Source organism: Balaenoptera ricei, chromosome 20 (assembly GCF_028023285.1).
Source record: "Balaenoptera ricei isolate mBalRic1 chromosome 20, mBalRic1.hap2, whole genome shotgun sequence".
Taxonomy (NCBI): domain Eukaryota; kingdom Metazoa; phylum Chordata; class Mammalia; order Artiodactyla; family Balaenopteridae; genus Balaenoptera; species Balaenoptera ricei.
The window spans coordinates 15795143-15815225 of NC_082658.1; the positions used below are offsets into that span (position 1 = coordinate 15795143).

Below are 20083 nucleotides of genomic sequence, written 5' to 3' on the forward strand. Positions count from 1 at the left end.
TGGAGCTCATGCACTCAGGCTCTGCTGCCCTTCAAAGCCAAATGCTCTGGGGGTCCTTCCTCCTGATGCCTGACCCTCAGACTGTCTTGGGAGGGCTATTTTTATGTGGGAACATCCCTGCATAGCCTGTGTGGGTTAATAATTTTTGGTGTGAGGGCTGTTTTTAGTATGGATGTCTGCCACCTCTTTCCTCAGTGTAAGCTGGCCATTATCCCCTTGATAGGAGGTGTGACTGATGTTGTGGTGACCTGAGCCTGCACTGGATATTGAGTGGGGCCTCTCCTCTGCTCTGTGGTTGTTACTGCCCTGTCAGGGGCAGGGTCTGCTCCCTAGTTGTTGGAGTAGAGGCCCCCAGATCTGTTTCTGAGCTGTGTTTCTGATCTGTGGTGCGAGTTAGGCAGGATTGGAGCACTCCCACTGGGAGAGAAGCCACTGAGTATTCCTCCACTGGAGCTGTTCACCTGTGAGTGCACTCTGTTGTGTCACTTCTCACCTGTTTTGCTGGCTCACAAATTACACTGCTGTTGGAACTGCTCTCAGTCCCACCTTAACCATGGGTATGCGGGCAATTGGCTCTGGTGTCTCTCAGGCATTATTTTCACCAGGCCACCTGTGCAGATCCACCAATGCCAGGTCCCAAGACTGCAGTAGTCGTGCACCTGGACCCCCTATGGAGGCTATGGAGGCAGCTCAGATTCTGGCCTGCTCCAATCCCTGCATTTACATGCCCACAAAGCCCACAACTGCTAAAGCTAGACCCATCTCAGCTATGGGAGCACTCATCCATTTGGATGTTCCACAGGTGCTGAGTTTACAAAGCTGGCCAGGTTGGGGGGGGGGGGGTGGGGGGGGTTGGTGTTATAAATCTGTGGTTCCTGCAGCTGCATGGAGAGATCTCAGCTCTTCTTCCTTAGTAGCATGGCCCCGAGGCTCAGCTATGGTTTCAGCCGCACCTTTGCGTGTGGGCCTCCCACCAGCATCTGCTCCCCGAGGCTGCCCCAGAGCACACATGCCTGCCCAGGTCGGTGGAGGCTGAGGCAGTGATGGGCAGGGCGCACAAGCCCGCTGGGGCCAGCAGGGGCAGAGGAGGCAGTGGCAGTTTTTTAACTTTTAAACTAGAGTTGTAAGTGAATTACACACTGCCATTACCATATTACAGAATCTAACTTTGACTATCTATTTACCATTACCAGTGAGTTATACATTACCTTCTTATGTTTTTATGATGTTAAGTGGTATCCTTTTACTTCCACTCAGAGAACTCCCTTTAGCATTTCTAGTAAGGCTGGTCTAATGTTGATGAACTCCCTCAACTTTTGTTTGTTTGGGAAAGTCTTTATTTCTCCTTCATTTCTCAAGGACAGCTTTGCCTAGTATAGAATTCTTGGTTGACAGGATTTTTTTTTTCTGTCACTGTATGTAAACTGTAATAACATAAAATGTGAGGGGGAGGAGAATAAAAAGTGTAAAGTTTGAGAATTCTATTGACGTTATCACTTTATAATAGGGTGTTATAATTTTAAGGTATTTTATGTAAGCCTCATGGTGCCCACAAGGGAGAAACCTGTAGTAATTACACAAAAGAATAAGATAAAGAAGTCAAAAGCATACTGATATCAAAACACATTCAAAATATTTTGAAAATATCATTCCATTCTCTTCTGGCCTAAAAAGTTTCTGTTGAGAAATCTACTGATAAACTTATGAGGTACCCTTGTATGTAACTTCTCTCTTCTCTCTTGCAGCTTTCAAAATTCTTTCTTTCACTTTTGACAATTTAATGATAATGTGTCTTGGTGTAACCCTATTCAGGCTCAACCTATTTGAAGTCCTTTGGGCCTCATGGATTTGGATGTCCATTTCTTTCCCCAGGTTTGGAAAGTTTTCAGCCATTATTGCCTTAAATATACTTTGTTCCCTTTTCTCTCCTCTTTCTGGAATTCTCATAATGTGAATATTGCTTCTGTTGATTGTGTCCCATAGGTCCTGTAGGCTTTCTTCACTGTTCTTCATTCTTGTTTTCCTTTTGCACCTTTCAAATGTCCTGTCTTCTATGTCACTGTTTCTTTTTTCTGCATGCTTGAGTCTGCTTCTGAAACTCTATTGAATTCTTCAGTTCAGTCATTGTATTTTTCAGCTTTAGGATTTGTTTGGTTTTTGATGGTTTCTATTTCTCTGAACTTCTGATTTTGTTCATGCATTGTTTTCCTAATTTCATTTAGTTTTCTAATCACTTAAAACAAAAGTTTGTGTTTTTTTGCTGTCTGGGTGATTTATTTTATTAATTTTTTTTAAATTGGAGCATAGTTGATTTATAATGTTGTGTTAGTTTCTGCTGTAGAGCAAAAAGTGAGTCAGTTATACATATATTCACTTTTTTAGATTCTATTCCCATATAGGTCATTACAGAGTATTGAATAGAGTTCCCTGTGTTATACAGTAGATTCTTATTAGTTATCTATTTTATATATAGTAGTGTGTATATGTCAATCCCAGTCTCCCAATTTATCTCCCCCTTTTCCCCCTTGGTAACTGTAAGTTTGTTTTCTACATCTGTGACTCAATTTCTGTTTTGTTAACAGACTCACTTGTACCATTTTTTTAGGTTTCACATATAAGCGATATCATATGATATTTGTCTTTCTCTGTCTGACTTACTTCACTCAGTATGACAATCCACGTCACTCCAAATGGCATTACTTCATTCTTTTTTATGTAGTTTTCTAATCAGTAGATGGGTATCACATTTCCATATGAAGAACAGCATTATTATGGCACAGCATTATTATGGCAAAGAAATCATAATTTGTTAATGACCAAATACACTTCTTTAAAAATAAACTACTATTTCCTTTTTGGTTAGTTTTTAATAATTACAAAGTGAAAAATACATTAACAGAATCAGTCAATGATGTTCTACCTAACAAATTCCTTTTCTTGGATCCTCAGTAGGTAATAGTTTTCTAGTTATAAATTCTCTTCTGGGCTGTTTAAAAAGCAAATTTAAATAGCACAAAGAAAAAATTCTAAAACACTGAAAGAAGGGGCTAGTATTTTATGGCTGTGCTATGAAATATGCTTGATAAACTGCACCTGTGAGGGTTTCCAGTTGTATATGTGTGCACATGGGTGCACAGTGAAATTCACTGCCTGAGAGAACGGGGATGTATAACACAGCTTTTTTAAAAACTAGCAAACAGACACACTAAGATATTTAGGAACCGTGTCCTTAAACATAAAGACATATATAGGACGTAGGGAGAAACACCTCAGTTTTAGGAACTGGGTAGGCCTAATTTTGAATCCCAGCTCCACCACCAGCCAATTATAACTCCTCTGAGCTTCAGTTTTCTTATCCATAAAGTGGTGGTAAGAATACCTAAGTAGCAGAGGTGTTGTGAGGATTAAATGAGACTAAACGTTAGGGACTTATGGTTAGGAATCAGGCTTTCACTCATCACCACAGCCAGGGATGTCTGTCTGCTTTCCTGCCTCCATCCACTCTCAAGGGGGTAATGTGGTCTCAAAGAGCATGAGTTTTGGAGTCAGTTCAATTCCAGCCAGGAGTCCTGGCTTTGCTTCTTAAAAACTTGTGATCTCAGGCAAGTTAATGTCCCTGAGCCTTATCAGAGATAAGGATACCCACCATATTAGATTAATGTGCAGATTCAATCATATGGTTATATTTAGCTCCTACCACAGCAACTGGTAGGATATAGTCAATGCAAACTGTATTGCTTCAGCATGTGCTTCTTAAATGTGAATGACTTTACATGCCATAGGTAAATAGGGAATTGGTATAACATGGAAGTCATTTTGGTTCCTATGCAATTTTTTTTCTAGCGTGTTAATATTTTGAAGCAACCAGAGGCAAGCTTTCTCATAGTAACTACCTCTTTTTTTTTTTTTTTTTTTTTAATTTTTGGCTATGTTGGGTCTTCATTGCTGCACGCGGGCTTTCTCTAGTTGTGGCGAGCGGGGGCTACTCTTCATTGCAGTGCGCAGGTTTCTCATTGAGGTGGCTTCTCTTGTTGCAGAGCATGGGCTCTAGCGTGCAGGCGTCAGTAGTTGTGGCACGTGGGCTCAGTACTTGTGGCTCGCGAGCTGTAGAGCGCAGGCTCAGTAGTTGTGGCGCATGGGCTTAGTTGCTCCACAGCATGTGGGATCTTCCTGGACCAGGGCTCGAACCCATGTCCCCTGCATTGGCAGGCAGATTCTTAACCACTGCGTCACCAGGGAAGTCCCAGTAACTACCTCTTTAATAAGAGAAAACCTTAGCACTCTATGAAGGCCTTAAGGAAAAGCTGCCTTTTTTAGCTGCAGAAAGCAACTGATTCAGTGACTTTAAGAATCACTATTATCCTCATGTTGTGCTTTCTAGAGAAGCTGAGGGTACTGATGATGAGTCTGTGAAGACATTTCCCTTTAAACTAGGAGAGATTAGTGAAGAACACTACTCCTTAAATCATGTTTAATTTTGATGAAACTGATCCCTATTAGAAATGAATGTCCTCCAGGACTTATATCTCAAAAGAAGCCCCAGGGCTCAAGGGCAGAATGCAGCCTGCAAATATTCAAGCTAAGGTTTAGTGGGGGCTGATATTTTGCTAATGTTGACATTGTTTTTGTTAGTGCTTGGGTTACAAAATTGCATAGGTTTTTTGAGTGGTCTGCCCAACCCTATTTTTTTCCCAGCAGCCCAGTTTTTTTCAGTGGGCTATTTTGTAGACCATGGAGCTTTTCAGGAACACATAGGTGGTGGTATAGCAGGGACATCTGTATACGTTCCCTTTCCCTCTAAGGTTTCTTTCTGAATAAAATCTAAGCAATACAAAATGTAATAATGAAAACAATGGCTCACATTTATTGTATACTCTTTCCAAATGAGTCAACCCTCATTTAATTCTCAACAATCCTGTGAAATAGGGGCTGCTGTTACACCCATTTTATAAATGCGGAAACTGAGATTTATAAATAACAATTTATAATTTGTAAATTATAATTTAATTATAATTTAATATAAATTATAAATTTATAATTTATAGATTTATAAATAATGAGTAAACTGAGATTAACTTGCCCAAGGTCACACAGCTAGAAAGTAGTAGAGTGAGAATTTAAAAACCTGTGCATTTTCTGTGCATTTATTTAACCACACATCATATTGTTTTGTCAGTCTTTTAGCATACATGGGATTACACTTAAATTGTTTAATTTTACAGGCGCTGCCCTATTTAGACAGGCCACGTAAAGGAAAGCTGTTAGTAATTCACAGCTATTTACATTTCACAAGACTTGTGTTCCATTCCAAGAGATCAGGCTCATCAATTATTTGCATTTGGTAACATGTTAATTATACAAATAATTAGCCTTGAGACTAGACTTGAACATGAAAGTATAATGAATAGTTTTGCTAATTGCTCTTTTCTGTTACGGACAGTCCTTGAGCTGAAGTATTAACAGCTCCAATATTCAGCTTGCTAAATTCTCCTTTCACTTCGTGGAAAAGTCCAAATCAGGGCTGACAATTAATTTCCTCTGTCGTGCCAACTCTAACCCGTTGGTTATGAGTACTGGGAGCGCTGTGTTGAGAGGCTTTGGAGGGGGCGCGGCATCTGGGCCCCAGGGGCATCGCCTGGTGATAGGTGAGTGTGAGTTGACAGCCTGTGAGCCAGAGATCTGCCATCTCTGGCCTGAGTGTTGGGAAACTTACTTCCGCCTTGGAGGTCCTAGCGTCTTACTTCCTGCTCCTTCGAACAATCCTACGAGTAAGCTGTGTTCTGGGCTAGGAATATAAAAATGAACCAGACATGGATTGTCTCCTAATAAGAAAGGCATAAATGGCCATACACAAATTAAAAGGTACTAAGTGCTCTAAAAGCAATAGATAGTGTGACACAAGGGATCAGAGAAAATGGATGGTTTAAGTAACTTTTTATTTATTTATTTATTTATTTATTTATGGCTGTGTTGGGTCTTCGTTTCTGTGCGAGGGCTTTCTCTAGTTGTGGCAAGCGGGGGCCACTCTTCATCGCGGTGCGCGGGCCTCTCACTATCGTGGCCTCTCTTGTTGCAGAGCACAGGCTCCAGACGCGCAGGCTCAGTAATTGTGGCTCACGGGCCCAGTTGCTCCGCGGCATGTGGGCTCTTCCCAGACCAGGGCTCGAACCCGCGTCCCCTGCATTGGCAGGCAGATTCTCAACCACTGCGCCACCAGGGAAGCCCTGGATGGTTTATAGTAACAGGGAGGCTGGAGCAGAGATGGATCAAGTGTCCCCTTTGAGGTGAGCCTTACAGGATAGCTAGAAATGGGTGGGGGCTGAAGTGAGGAAGGCTCAGCGTTTTTTCCCTTTTTTGGGCAGATGATGAATCACCTGCTGTAGAGAAAAGAAGGAAATGTGAAATAGGGGCATGTACAAGGGAAGAATTCAGTGTGCCTGGAATGTAGGAAAATAAAGGAAGGTAAAGTTGGGAAACAAGGGCAGGCCCAGGTTGCGAAGGGCCTGGGAACACCAGATTAGGAATGCTTTAGAACAATATCTCTCAAGGTGTGTCCACAGGATGTTCATAGTTTTCACGTAACAAAAGGATCCTGTTGTCAACTGTTGGAGAAACACTGGATTAAAAACAGGTTTCTATATCACAGGAGTTTGAGCTTCTAAAATGCTAATGTACACTATGAATTTCCAAGAGGGACTTGCAGTTTGCAAAAATCACAGGGATCCTAGAATGTTTTTCTTGGAGCACCTCATGAGGTTAGTAGTGTTCTACGGGAGCTTTATGCAAGGAATGATACCCGCAGAGTACATATTCAACATTACCTGCTAATTGACCAACTGACTGATCTTCTAGGAACCTGTACTAGGGTTACAGGGATACAGAGAAAATTATTTGCCCCAAAGGAGGCATCAACCCCCTCCCCCTCCCTCTCTGTTATCCCTTCTGCTTTATTGTTATAAGGATCTGTCTTCAGCCAGGCTCAGTTGTACTACTCTCACTCCTGAGGCTTAGATCCCCTTCCTGGTAAAACCTTGCCTTGTTTCAGGGCTCTGATGGTGCCCTGTTTAAAATCTCCTGTCATCCTGGATCCCAGACGTTCTGCCTGCCTTGCCCTCGGCTGCCTGATGTCCCAGCCCGCCTGGACTCTTTCTTAGCCACTGCTCTGACGTCCACATACTTTGAGCGCTTCTGGTCCTCCTGGTAAACCTCGAGATATCCCACCTCCAGCTGGTCACAGCCCTGGGGTGACTGTGGATCTGGCTTCTGCTACTTGTTCAGAAATGAGGTACCTGTGTGCTACATTCTGGGGAGCTGAGTTCATGTGTGTCTGATAAACATCCTTCTTCCGCCTTTCCTGGTTGTCACAGCTTCCAGGTGAGATGCCATCATTCTGCTTGGGAGGGATGAGCAAGCAACCTCTAAACTGATCATTTAATTATCCCCTGTGGAAGAGAAAAATTCTAGCAGTGACACATTAGAGCTGCAGTCCTGAGAGGCTTGAGTCAATTGGGCAAAATTAGGTGGGATCACCCGACAATCTAGAAGGGGCAGTGAAATCTCTAAGTGTTTAGAGCTCATCCGGCTCTTCTGGGTGTTGAACAAGAAGCCAATGGGGGTGAGATCAAATGAGGCTGGGGGAGTGGGCAAAACCTCACCCAGATAAACTTTGCTGAGAATAAGGGCATGACAGGGAGGAAAAGTACAGACTATAGAAGATGAGACGCTGCCCACTACAAACCAGCTGTTGTGACCCAGAAAAAGGACTTGGGATTCATTGCAAGAGTGTGCAGCAAAGACTCTGGCCCCCAAAGTCCTACCGGTTTTGCAAAATTATTAGGAAGAATGAGGAACAAAAACACACAGAAAATATTACCTTTATAGGGAAGGTATAGCTCCGGTTGATGCATTATAAAGAAAGAAATAATGGAGGTGACAAGGCATTTGAAGTGGTCCAGACTGGACAGGCTTCTGTTTGAGGCCAGGGTGACAGGGGATGTGCTACAGTCTAGAAAATTATGAACATAGACCAAAACCCACTTATTAGAACTAGGAAGTATCACAGTCTCAAGATTTCAAGCAAGTACAGAATGGTTACTGAATGCATGGGCATTCATTACCCCCTCCCCCAAAGAGGTAGCATAGGCTGAAAATAGAAATAGCTTCCAAACTGCTTACATAACGTTGTGGCCGCTGGAACTATCATAGATGACTGAGTGAAATCTGATTGTTGTAGATGAAATAGGCCAACTGTGTCTTCCTAACACACAGCCTTAGCCTCACAGCATCAGTGGAGAAGATCCTGGGTTAGACGTACACATGCCAATCTTTCTTTAAAAAAAAAAAAAAAGGTAAGTTGCCTACAATGAAGGTGGATATTGTCATATTATCAGGTGCCTACCTTATATTGGGCACCAGCTAGGCACTTTATACACATGATCTTTAATCCTTACAATAATGCAAGAGGTAATAATTATCCCTATTTCATAGATAAGAAATTGCTCAGATAGGTTCAATAACTATTCAAGGTCACACAGCCAGTAAAATGGAGGAGCTGGAACACTCTTAATACTGCCTCTCATCTCATCCATTTCTTATGTTTTCCTGTCCTTCATGCCTAAAGTTAGTCTAAGACTACCAGCCAACAATCCCCCAAAATGATGCTTTTGTCCTTCACTCATTACTAAATAAAAATGACCTCAGTCATTATAGGATCAGCACATTTGTTCATATTCTTCAAAAGTTCAAAGTACCCAGCAGGAAAGAGGGAACAAGTGGGGTCCTGGGGCTGAGACATGAAGGGGAATAAGAGCTGGATAGGGCTCAGGCGTTTCATGTGCTCTGACATGTAGTTCTCACAAAACCCACTTTAATTTCCATTTTGGTGATGGGAAGACTGAGTCTTAGTCAGAGTATGTAAAAGACCTAAGAGCCACGGTGCATAGTCAGTGGGTTCATTATGTGAAACCAAAGCCGCAGCCCTCCATCTCTGCTTTCCTTCCTATAAGGAGGCAACCTCAGAGGTTCCCTCCATTGCCACAGACCCCAGGGGGGCTCTCTGCTCTACGCTTGCTATGTCATTGCTGGTTCCATGCATACAGAAATTCCTGTTGTCTATTGAATGGATTTTCATCAATCCCACCCTTTTACCTTGTCAACATTTTTCCTAGTCGGCTATAGTGCTTGTTTTTAACAAGACAGATGGTTCTTCTGAGTCTCTAACGCAGGGTTTGTCAACCTCGGCATACTGGCACTGTGGGCAGGATACTTCTTTGGTGTTGGGGGCTGTCCTTTGCCTAAACATCGTAGGATGGTAAGCAACATCCCTGGTCTCTGCCCCCTGGTTATCAATAACATCCCCCTCCCCCACCACTATGACAACCCAAAATGTCTGCAGACCTTGCCAAATGTCACCTGGGAGGCAAAATCATCCCTGGTTTAAAACCACAGCTGTAACTCAAGGGGGCTACCTGGTCTCCTTGCCTTTCTACCAAAAACCCAACAAACCAATTCACTCCTCCCAGGAATGTCAGCCAAGGAGAAGTGGTCCAGTGACACCTGTGGGTGGAGCCTGGCTTTCCTGGTTTGGGGGAGGGAATGCAGCACACGGATTGCTGGCCCTGCACTTACTTGATGTCCCCACAAGACGTGAAAAATGTAGAGCTTTCAACGTGCAGATGGCTCGCGCTGCTTAATTTCTAGCCGAAAGCATGCTAACATTTTCCTCCCTCCCTCTGCCTGCAACAGCCCGCCAGGAGCAGTGAAGGCATTAACAACAGAGAGCGGTTGCCCTTTCCCGCATCTTATCGCACACTAATTATTTTATTGTAAAGAGACAAAGTAGAAAGAATGTAACATATGATTCTGACGACACTTTTTTTTTTTTTAACTGTCTGCTTTTCCTAGTGACTAGAGCATAGGAGCTGGTTGCTAAGCAACTGGGAAACTGCAGACTCCTGTACTGGCCATGCTGGTTTCGGAAATGAGCCATAAAAGGAATTCCCCAGTGAGAAGGGATCCCATACCATTGCCTGGTTGCCATGGACACCATATATAAGTGATGGATCCTGGGTTATAGGCCCTGCTTAAGAAAAAATATGTTACTACCCCTGTTTAAGGCTTGAATGGTATAAGAAAGGGATAGAAGCTGTCTTCCTCCACATTATCCACGTGGGCACGTCCCGGCCTCTTCCCCACGTGCTCCCCCGAAAGAGAGGTTTGAATCTAAGTGGCTGAGACATTCCATCCAATTTCAGCTCTGCTCTTATTTAATATGTTCCAGTCTTTGCTAGCGTTGGAAGGGAGTCTGCAATCTGGAGAACAAATTTTTAAGCAAGAAAAGATGCCTCGGGTGGCAGACAGGCTGTCTGTCTGTCTATCATCCACCCCTGTTTGGGGGCCACACAGCGCCCAGATCAAGCACAAGGGCAACTCTGTCTGTTCACAGGTTCTATTGGAATTTTGCAAAATGAGATTAGTGGAGAAAAAGACAATAGCTGTGACTCCAAAATGAAATTGGCATGTCATGCAGAGCGAGGCACACAATGGGCCACTGCAATTCTGTCAGAAATTAGAAACAGACTAGGAGTGAAAAACGTGAGGCAAATTTAAAGACGTGGAGCTTAACATACAAAGATGTGCAGGTTTAACCGGGCTTCATACACTAAACAGTAGAAGAGATGGGCCTTGTTGTAACCTCACAGGCTACATCTTCACGGACAGGAGACTTGAGACACTAGACTCTAAGCCCAAAGCCTCCCAGATGAGGAGACTGAAGCCCAAACAGCAGCAGCGATTTGCTCAAGGTCATAGAAGACAAACATTTCTGAGTGGGGGGTCTGTAAAAGACAACTCAGCATTTTTAATATTGCTGCATAACAAATTACCCCCCAAACTTAGCAGCTGAAAACAACACAAACATTTCACTACTATATACAAAATAACCAATAAGGACCTACTCTATAGCACAGGGAACTACACTCAATATTTTGTAATAACCTGTAAGGGAAAAGAATCTGAAAAAAATATATATGTATAACTGAATCACTTTGCTGTACACCTGAAACTGACACAATATTGTAAATCAACTGTACTTCAATTGAAAAAAAAAAAGTTATCTTACAGTTTGTGTGGTTCAGGAATCCAGGAACATCTTAGCTGGGTGCCTCAGACTTGGGATCTCTCACTGGCTACAGTCAAGATATCGGAGGGGCTGCAGTTATTTCCAGGCTCCACGGGGGGAGGATTACTCACGTGGTGGTTAGCAGACCTCAGGTACTTGCTGGCTGTTGGCTGGAGATTTCAGTTCCCTGTTACATAGGCCTCTTGGTAGGTCAGTTTACAACATGGCAGCCAGCTTCCTTACAGTCAAAGAGCACCTAAGGTGGAAGCCACAGCCTTTTTTAACCTAAGCTTAGAAGTGATGTCCCATCATTTTGGTCATATTTTATTCATTAGAATTGACTTACAAGGTCCATCCTATACCGAAAGGGAAGGGATTCCATGAGGGCATGGAGACCAGTAGGTGGGGACCATTGGCCATTGCAGAGGCTGCTGACCACAATAACCAAGTATGCTTCCAGGATCCAAGGTGGCAGAGGGGAGAGCAAGGGGGCCTAGGAAGGGGCAGCTTAAGGGAGGTGATAGATAAATATGAGGAAAAGAAATATAGTAGCAGAGAAGAGAAAGAGAACCTGGTAGAGTGGGAACAGAGAAATGGTGGAGGAAGGGAATCAGGGAGTTGGAATGAAGGACATAAGCTGTAAGAAAAGAGAGAAAATAGTTCCTAGGTTTTGGCGCCAAAAACAAACAAAAGATGTGAAAATAGGATGGAGGATGAATTGGGAGTGGAAACAGGGGAAGAGAGCTGGGAAGCAAGGAGCAAAGAGCTCAAGCAGACAGTGTAAGAGCCATGAGGGCACAGGGTCTCGTTCTTCAGATCCCCACAGAGCCTTGCACTATCTTGAGCAGGTATTCAAAAAACTCTGTGGCACCAAACATTTACTTCTCCTGAATCCAGTGAGAAATTCTGCTGCTTTATTAACTAACTTCATGGGAAGTGAGAAAAGACTGGCTCTCTCCCCACTCAGCCCAGCTCTTGACTCCCTGTTTGACTCTGGGTCAGTGACTTAACCATTCTGGAATGTAGGATCCTTATCAGCAAAATAGACAGGTTGGCTGGATGATCTTTAAAGTTTTTTCTAGCTCTGAAACCTCACAAATTACATATCAGGGACTAGAATTAGGAGTCAGAGTAGAAAAAGTCCATGGATCTGATACAGATACAGGCTGCCACTTAGATCTGATACAAAACTGAGCTGGATTCCATTTTACCAAGATGGTAGTCCCTCAATATGCCTCTCAAGGGAAGTTCAGCTCCACTCTTTTGTGGCATCTGTGTGCAATAGAGACTCCATGAGCTTAATTCTCCTCAGCACCAAGATCCCCATCTGATGCTATGTTAGGAACTTAGACTCATCAACCCTCAAAACAGTAGGAAACCAACCAGGGCATGATTGGTTCAGCTGCCAGAGTGCCATTAGGGATAAAGACAGTAGCAGGAGTCACCAGGAACATGAGGGTCCAGGGCCTCCAAGATATGGGAGTTAGGATGCCTGGATTTAATCACTCTTTTCAGTTGTCAGTGTTTGGAGCTGGTACCTATGAATAAAGGACAGCATCCCATACCTCTGTTTGACCCCTGCCCTCTTGGGCAAGTTACAGGTGGTCTGCCTGCCACACCATGGTCCATGAGGTACCCAAGGATATACAGGCACTTTCAAAAAGCATCTAAGATTAGCCTTTGCTAATCATGGAAATCCACTGATGGTGGAATAAAAACAATCTTGAGAATAAAGGCTGTATATATTTGCTTCCATATCCTCCATCCACTGAAAATGATGGATGGGAACATTTTGAAAAGGCTTGATATTAATCTATTGGTTGTGGCCACTGGTTCCATTTCCTAGTATTTCTGTATAAAGAAAATATTTTGAAGGAAATACTTCACTTTCCTAATAATAAGTCTCTCAAAACCCTTTTTGATTTGCAGAAAATGCATCTAGAAGACACTTACCAATAAAAAAGAGTTGTTGTCGTGACTCTCAGGAGCAATGGAGAAGCCACCTCCTCACACGTATTCTGAGAAGCTAAGTGTAGCAGATGTGCTGGTGTCCTGCCCACAGCCATTTACATTTCAGCCACTTACATTTGGCTTGGCTTCCAACTGCCAGCATTTACCATCCAAGAGCTTTCTTGGATTTCGATAGCCCCTGCCCAGGTAGAAGGTAGAGCGCTAGGATATTATCACCCACCCACTCCCCAGAAGCAGCCCTCCAACAGTGACTGAAGGAGCCAGTATATAAACACCCCAGGTTCTTCGCCCTCAGGTGGCACAAATCTGAGGTGTGTCTTTCCACCGTTTCCTAGAGATTCCCCCGCAGGACTGAGCGTCCCTTGCCTAAGTAGTAACCTGCTCCATGACATACCCTGTGTTGACTTTCCTTCCCTTCCCACTATCAATTCCCTCTCCTACTGGCGTTTCCTGACATGAACTCCCTAATAAATAATTTGCACTTAAACCCTTATTCTCAAGGTCTGCTTCTAGGTGAACCCAAATTTCTGCTAGGGCAATAGGAAGGAACAGGGAAAAAAAAAAAAAAAGACTGTTATTTAAAAGAAGGATTTCTGAAGGGGTGTGCTCCCCTGGTGCATTTAAGAGTTTGTTTACCGCTCATTACCTTCCTTTACAGAAACACTACGGGATAGATTAGGTAAGAAGTGCTGCCAGCGAAAAACCGGCCAGAAATGAAGATGAAGCATCTCTGAAATGGTCATGGAGGTTGCTAGGAACATTGACTCGATTTACGAAACTTCTGTTTACTCACGACTTTCCTGGTAGGAGAAAGGCAGGACGCCTGTAGTGATAGCCAACTGCAGCATCCCTAGAGACGCATGTCCACGGAGTCATCCGGAAAAACACACTGGGGACAAGGGGCTTTTCAGAGGAGACGGTGCTGGAGCTTGGCGGTACCCACACTGGATTGTCTGGTTTTCCTCCAGCAGCATTTGGTCCCAAGGCTGCCCCGCTGCAGAGGAGTGGGGGCAGGGAGAGCCGAGACACCAAAACTTGAAGGGCAGCTGAATAGGAAGCAGCTTACAGCATGTGGGCTCAATTTTCCTCAAAAAGCTCATAATATAACTGTCAAAAATGGCACTATGAACCCAAATTATAAGATAATTATGTTCAGTCCCAAATTCAACACAATAAACGTTATTTGCTCACAAGCCCTAGCAACCATCTCATAAGGGGGAGAAAAATACTGTACAAAAACAAAATGTAAACTCGCAAGGCAGTAATAAAACAGGCACACAACTATTCATTTCAAGTCTATTTTGAAAAGCCTTTGATAATACCAGTAATTCCCCATAAAGCTCATATTCTCCTGCCACAATTCCCTTCTGGAGATAGGAAAAGGTTTTGCTGTTCTACAGTCATTCCATTTAAGAAGATAAAGTCCACTTTCTTTCCCAATTTTAAATGTTTTTCATTCTTAAAAAAAAAGTTAAAGAAATCCCCAACCACCTCTATCCAGCTAAGCCTCCCACCTAGGCAGGGCTCAGTGGCTGTATCCATGTGACTACTTCTTGTTTCGCACAACACAATTCATTCAGTGGTCTTAACAAGGTGCTTAAATGGAGTCCAAGAACCTTGTCCACAAGGTACTGAAACGTTCCCCAAAAGGTAGAAAATTCAACCAACCGTCTGCCCATTTCTAAATACTCTGAGGCTTCTGAGCACGCAGGCCAGGTGGTCTCCCTTTCACGTCCTGGCTGACACGAGGGAGGCTGAGCAACTCCTCTGGGCACCACTGGCAGGTGTACCTACAACAGAGGAAGGAAGGGCTAGGGGCTCGAGACACACCTTTGGTTGTAAGAACAGAAACCTACTTAGACAAGTAAGAGGGCGATGGTTATATCATCTCATGGACCCCGAGGAAAAGCTGGGCAATCAGGCCTCAGGGAGAGCGGGAACCAGCAGCAGTTTTGGTGGGGGAGTGAAGTGGCAGGGAAAGGACAGGCAGGGCTGTGTGCAGGGACAGAGGCCCCTAGAAGGGACGGGGCATGTGGGTAATTAGTCCCTTTAATACAGGAAGACAGAAAGGAAAAGAAAGAAGAACAGAAGGTGGGGAATGAAGTAAAATAATAGGAACCAAAGTGAAAAGGAAGATAAGCGTTAACTGAGGAGTGAAGAAATGTCATCAACAAATTTTTCAGCCAGCAGTCAGCAGCTCTCTGGTGCTAAAGGTCAGCCCGTCCCCTTCAATCAATCAACTAAAGCTTAGACTCTGCCTACTATCCGAGCCCCTTCATGGATATGCATGTACCCACAGCTAAAGACTCCCCTGATTTTGTTGTTTGGAGAGACACTTCTTTGGGAAACAACCCCAGTGTTCTCCTTATTTGCTGCAAGTAATAAACCCTTCATTCTCCCAGGGCGGGGGTGGGGGGATCAGCTGTCCCTAATGTAGAACCAGCCTGTGTAGTACGGCAAATACAAAGCCCTTCTAATTTACCCACATTGGTCATTCTGATTTACATGATTTACATTCTGATTTTACGGACTAATTGTAAAGAGAGAAAATTGTATTCATTGAAAGGATGTGTATGATCTTGATGAAGTCCATGTACTTTTCACGCTTCAGTTTTAAAGCTTTAATAACTTGGCTTATACATACAATAGGCATAATCCATAATTGTATTTGGGGCACACTGATGTTTCTTGCTACAACTGATGTGAACATCAGTTTGCTTCACTAGGTTTATCTTTACATATATGGCATCAATTCTTTGTCCCAAGGTGTATGCCCTAAACTTTAATAAATCGTTGCTTCAATTCCACTTCAACTTTATCAGAAATGTTTCCTGAACACCTATGATGTTAAAAGCACTGTGCTAAGCACTTATGTTGTTACAAAGTCAAATAAAACATAGCCCTGTCTTTATGGATCTTGTCATTTGAAAGTGGAGGAAGTGAGTGGAAGGGGAATTAGGCACAATCAGACATATACACCAGTGACTATAAGACAAGACTGTCTATACTACTCTACCCAGCAAGGCTCTCATTCAGATTCAGCAGAGAAATCAAAAGCTTTACAGACAAGCAAAAGCTAAAAGAATTCAGCACCACCAAACCAGCCTTACAACAAATGCTAAAGGAACTTCTCGGGGTTGGGGGGCAGTGGAGGGGAGGCCACAACTAGAAACAAGAAAATCACAAATGGGAAAGCTCACCAGTAAAGGCAACATAAAGTAATAGTAGGAAATCACCCACACACAAATATGATATCAAAACCAGCAACTGTGAGGAGAGTACAAATGCAGGAAATGGGAATTGCATTTGAAATTAAGAAACCAGTAACTTAAAACAACCTTGTTTATATACAGACTACTGTATCAAAAACCTCATGGGAAATGCAAACCAAAAAACTACAATAGGTACACAAACAAAAAAGAGAAAGCAACCCAAACACAACACTAAAGATGGTCATCAATCCACAAGAGAACAAAAGAGGAAGGGAAGAAAAAAGAGCTAAAAAACCTAAAACAATTAAGAAAATGTCAATAGGAACATATATATTGATAATTACCTAAATGTAAATAGATTAAATGCACCAACCAAAAGACATAGACTGGCTGAATAGATACAAAAACAAGACCCATATATATGCTATATACTAGAGACTCACTTCAGACCTAGGGACACATACGGACTGTAAGTGGAAAAAGATATTCCATGCAAATGGAAATCAAAAGAAAGCTGGAGTAGCAATACTTATATCAGAAAAAATAGACTTTAAAATAAAGACTGTTACAAGAGACTTGGAAGGACACTGCATAATGATCAAGGGATCAATCCAAGAAAATATAACAATTGTAAATATATATGCACCCAACATAGGATCACCTCAATATATAAGCCAAATGCTAACAGTCATAAAAGGGGAAATAGTAACAATAATAGTGAGGGACTTTAACACCCCACTTACACCAATGAACAGATCATCCAGACAGAAAATTATTAAGGAAATACAAGCCTTAAATGACACATGAGACCAGATAGACCTAACTGATATTTATAGGGCATTCCATCTGAAAGCAGCAGACTACACTTTCTTCTCAAGTGCACATGGAACATTCTACAGGAAAGATCACATCTTGGGCCAAAAATCAAGCCTTGGTAAATTTTAAAAATTGAAATCATATCAAGCATCTTTCTGATCTGACCACAATGCTATGAGATTAGAAATAAATTATAGGAAAATGTAAAAAACACAAAACATGGAGGCTAAACAATATGTTACTAAACAACCAATGGATCACTGAAGAAATCAAAGAGAAAAAATACCTAGAGACAAATGACAACAAAAACACGATGATCCAAAACCTATGAGATGCAGCAAAAACAGTTCTAAGAGAGAAGTATATAGCAATACAGTCCTACCTCAGGAAACAAGAAAAATCTCAAACAACCTAACTTTACACCTAAAGCAACTAGAGAAAGAAGAACAAACAAAACCCAAAGTTAGTAGAAGGAAGGAAAGAAATAAAGATCAAAGCAGAAATAAATGAAATAGAGACGAAGAAAACAATAGCAAAAATCAATGAAACTAAAAGCTGGTTCTTTGAAAAGATAAACAAAATTGATAAACCTTTTAGCCAGACTCATCAAGAAAAAGAGGGCAAGGGTGATGGCTCAAATCAATAAAATTAGAAATGAAGGGGCTTCCCTGGTGGTGTAGTGGTTAAAAATCCACCTGCCCATGCAGGGAACAGGGGTTCAATCCCTGGTCCGGGAAGATCCCACATGCCGCGGAGCAGCTAAGCCCATGAGCCACAACTACTGAGCCTGTGCTCTAGAGCCTGCAAGCCACAACTACTGAGCCTGTGTGCTGCAACTACTGAAGCCTGCGTGCCTAGAGCCTGTGCTCTACAACAAGAGAATCCACCACAAGGAGAAGCCCACTCACTACAACGAAGAGTAGCCCCCACTTGCTGCAACTAGTAAAAGCCCGCATGCAACAATGAAGACCCAATGCAGCCAAAAAAAGAATAACACATTTACAAATGAAAAAGAAGTTACAACGGACACCACAGAAATACAAAGGATCATAAGAGACTAGTATAAGCACTATATGCCAATAAAATGGATAACCTAGAAGAAATGGACAAATTCTTAGAAAGGTACAACATTCCGAGACTGAGCCAGGAATAGAAAATAGAAACAGATGAATCACAAGTACTGAAATTGAAACTGTTATTAAAAAACTTCCAACAAACAAAAGTCCAGTACCAGACGACTTCACAGGTGAATTCTATCAAACACTTAGAGAAGAGTTAACACCTGTCCTTCTGAAACTCTTCCAAAAAAATTGCAGAGGAAGGAACACTCCCAAGCTCATTTTATGAGGCCACTATCACCCTGATACCAAAACCAGACAAAGATACCACAAAAAAATAAAATTACAGGCCCATATCACTGATGAACACAGACACAAAAATCCTCAACAAAATACTAGCAAACTGAATCCAACAACACATTAAAAGGATCATACACTGTGATCAAGTGGGATTTATCCCAGGGATGCAAGGATTCTTCATTATTTGCAAATCAATCAATGTGATACAACACATTAATAAACTGAAGAATAAAAACCATATGATCATCTCAATAGATGCAGAAAAAACCTTTTGACAAAGTTCAACACCCATTTATGATAAAAACTATCCAGTAAATGGGCATAGAGGGAATATACCTCAACATAATAAGGGCATATATGACAAACCCACAGCAAACATCATTCTCAATGGTGAAAAACTGAAAGCATTTCCTCTAAGATCAGAGACAAGACAAGGATGTCCACTCTCGCCACTTGTATTCAACATAATTTTGGAAGTCCTAGCCACAGCTATCACAGAAGAAAAAGAAATAAAAGGAATCCAAATTGGAAAAGAAGAAGTAAAACTGTCACTGTTTGCAGAGGACATGTTCCTATACATAGATAATCCTAAAGATGCCATCAGAAAACTACTAGAGCTTATCAATGAATTTGGTAAAGTTGCAGGATACAAAATTAATACACAGAAATCTCTTGCATTCCTATACACTAATAATGAAAGATTAAAAGGAGAAATTAAGGAAATAATCCCATTTACCACTGCATCAAAAAGAATAAAATACCTAGGAATAAACCTACCTAAGGAGGCAAAAGACCTGTACTCAGAAAACTATAAGATACTGATGAAAGAAATCAAAGATGACACAAACAGATGGAGAGATATACCAGTTCTTGGACTGGAAAAACCAATATTATCAAAATGACTATACTACCCAAAGCAATCTACAGATTCAATGCAATCCCTATCAAATTACCAACAGCATTTTTCTCAGAATTAGAACAAAAATTTTTACAATTTGTACAGAAACACAAAAGACCCAAGTAGCCAAAGCAATCTTGAGAAAAAAACGGAGGTGAAGGAATCAGGCGCCCTGACTTCAGACCATACTACAAAGCTACAGCCGTCAAAACAGTATGGTACTGGCACAAAAAAAGAAATCTAGATCAATGGAACAGGATAGAATGTCCAGAGATAAACCCATGCACCTGTGGTCACCTAATCTGCGACAAAAGAGGCAAGAATATACAATGGAGAAAAGACAGTCTCTTCAATAAGTGGTGCTGGGAAAACTGGACAGCTACATGTAAAAGAATGAAATTAGAACACTCCCTAACACCATACACAAAAATAAACTCAAAATGGATTAAAGATTTAAATGTAAGGCCGGGTACTATAAAACTCTTAGAGGAAAACATAGGCAGAACACTCTCTGACATAAACCGCAGCAAGATCTTTTTTGATCCACCTCCTAGAGTAATGAAAATAAAAACAAAAATAAACAAATGGGACCTAATTAAACTCAAAAGCTTTTGCACAGCAAAGGAAACCATAAACAAAACGAAAAGACAACCCACAGAATGGGAGAAAATATTTGCAAATGAAGCAACCAACAGGAATTAATCTCCAA

General features: G+C 42.0%; 2 long non-coding RNA genes across 3 annotated transcripts in view; both read right to left on the bottom strand.

Annotated features, from left to right (window-relative positions):
* Positions 1 to 5928: 5928 nt before the first annotated feature.
* On the bottom strand, positions 5929 to 11370 carry LOC132355451 (uncharacterized). 2 transcript variants are annotated; one of them, XR_009499624.1, is made up of 5 exons: positions 11251 to 11370; positions 8176 to 8328; positions 7874 to 8005; positions 7290 to 7442; positions 5929 to 6377 (listed from the first exon to the last, which is right to left on the bottom strand). It is a non-coding gene; the product is annotated as an uncharacterized LOC132355451 (long non-coding RNA). The 2 variants fall into 2 exon arrangements; XR_009499623.1 differs by lacking the exon at positions 11251 to 11370 and adding an exon at positions 9148 to 9280.
* A 2443-nt stretch (positions 11371 to 13813) lies between these two features.
* LOC132355452 (uncharacterized) overlaps positions 13814 to 20083 on the bottom strand; it is a 60722-nt gene continuing 54452 nt past the window's right edge. Inside the window, exons 2-3 of the long non-coding RNA XR_009499625.1 lie at positions 14759 to 14880; positions 13814 to 14084 (exon numbers count right to left, since the gene is read on the bottom strand). This is a non-coding gene — a long non-coding RNA (uncharacterized LOC132355452). The remainder of the gene's footprint in view (positions 14085 to 14758; positions 14881 to 20083) is intronic.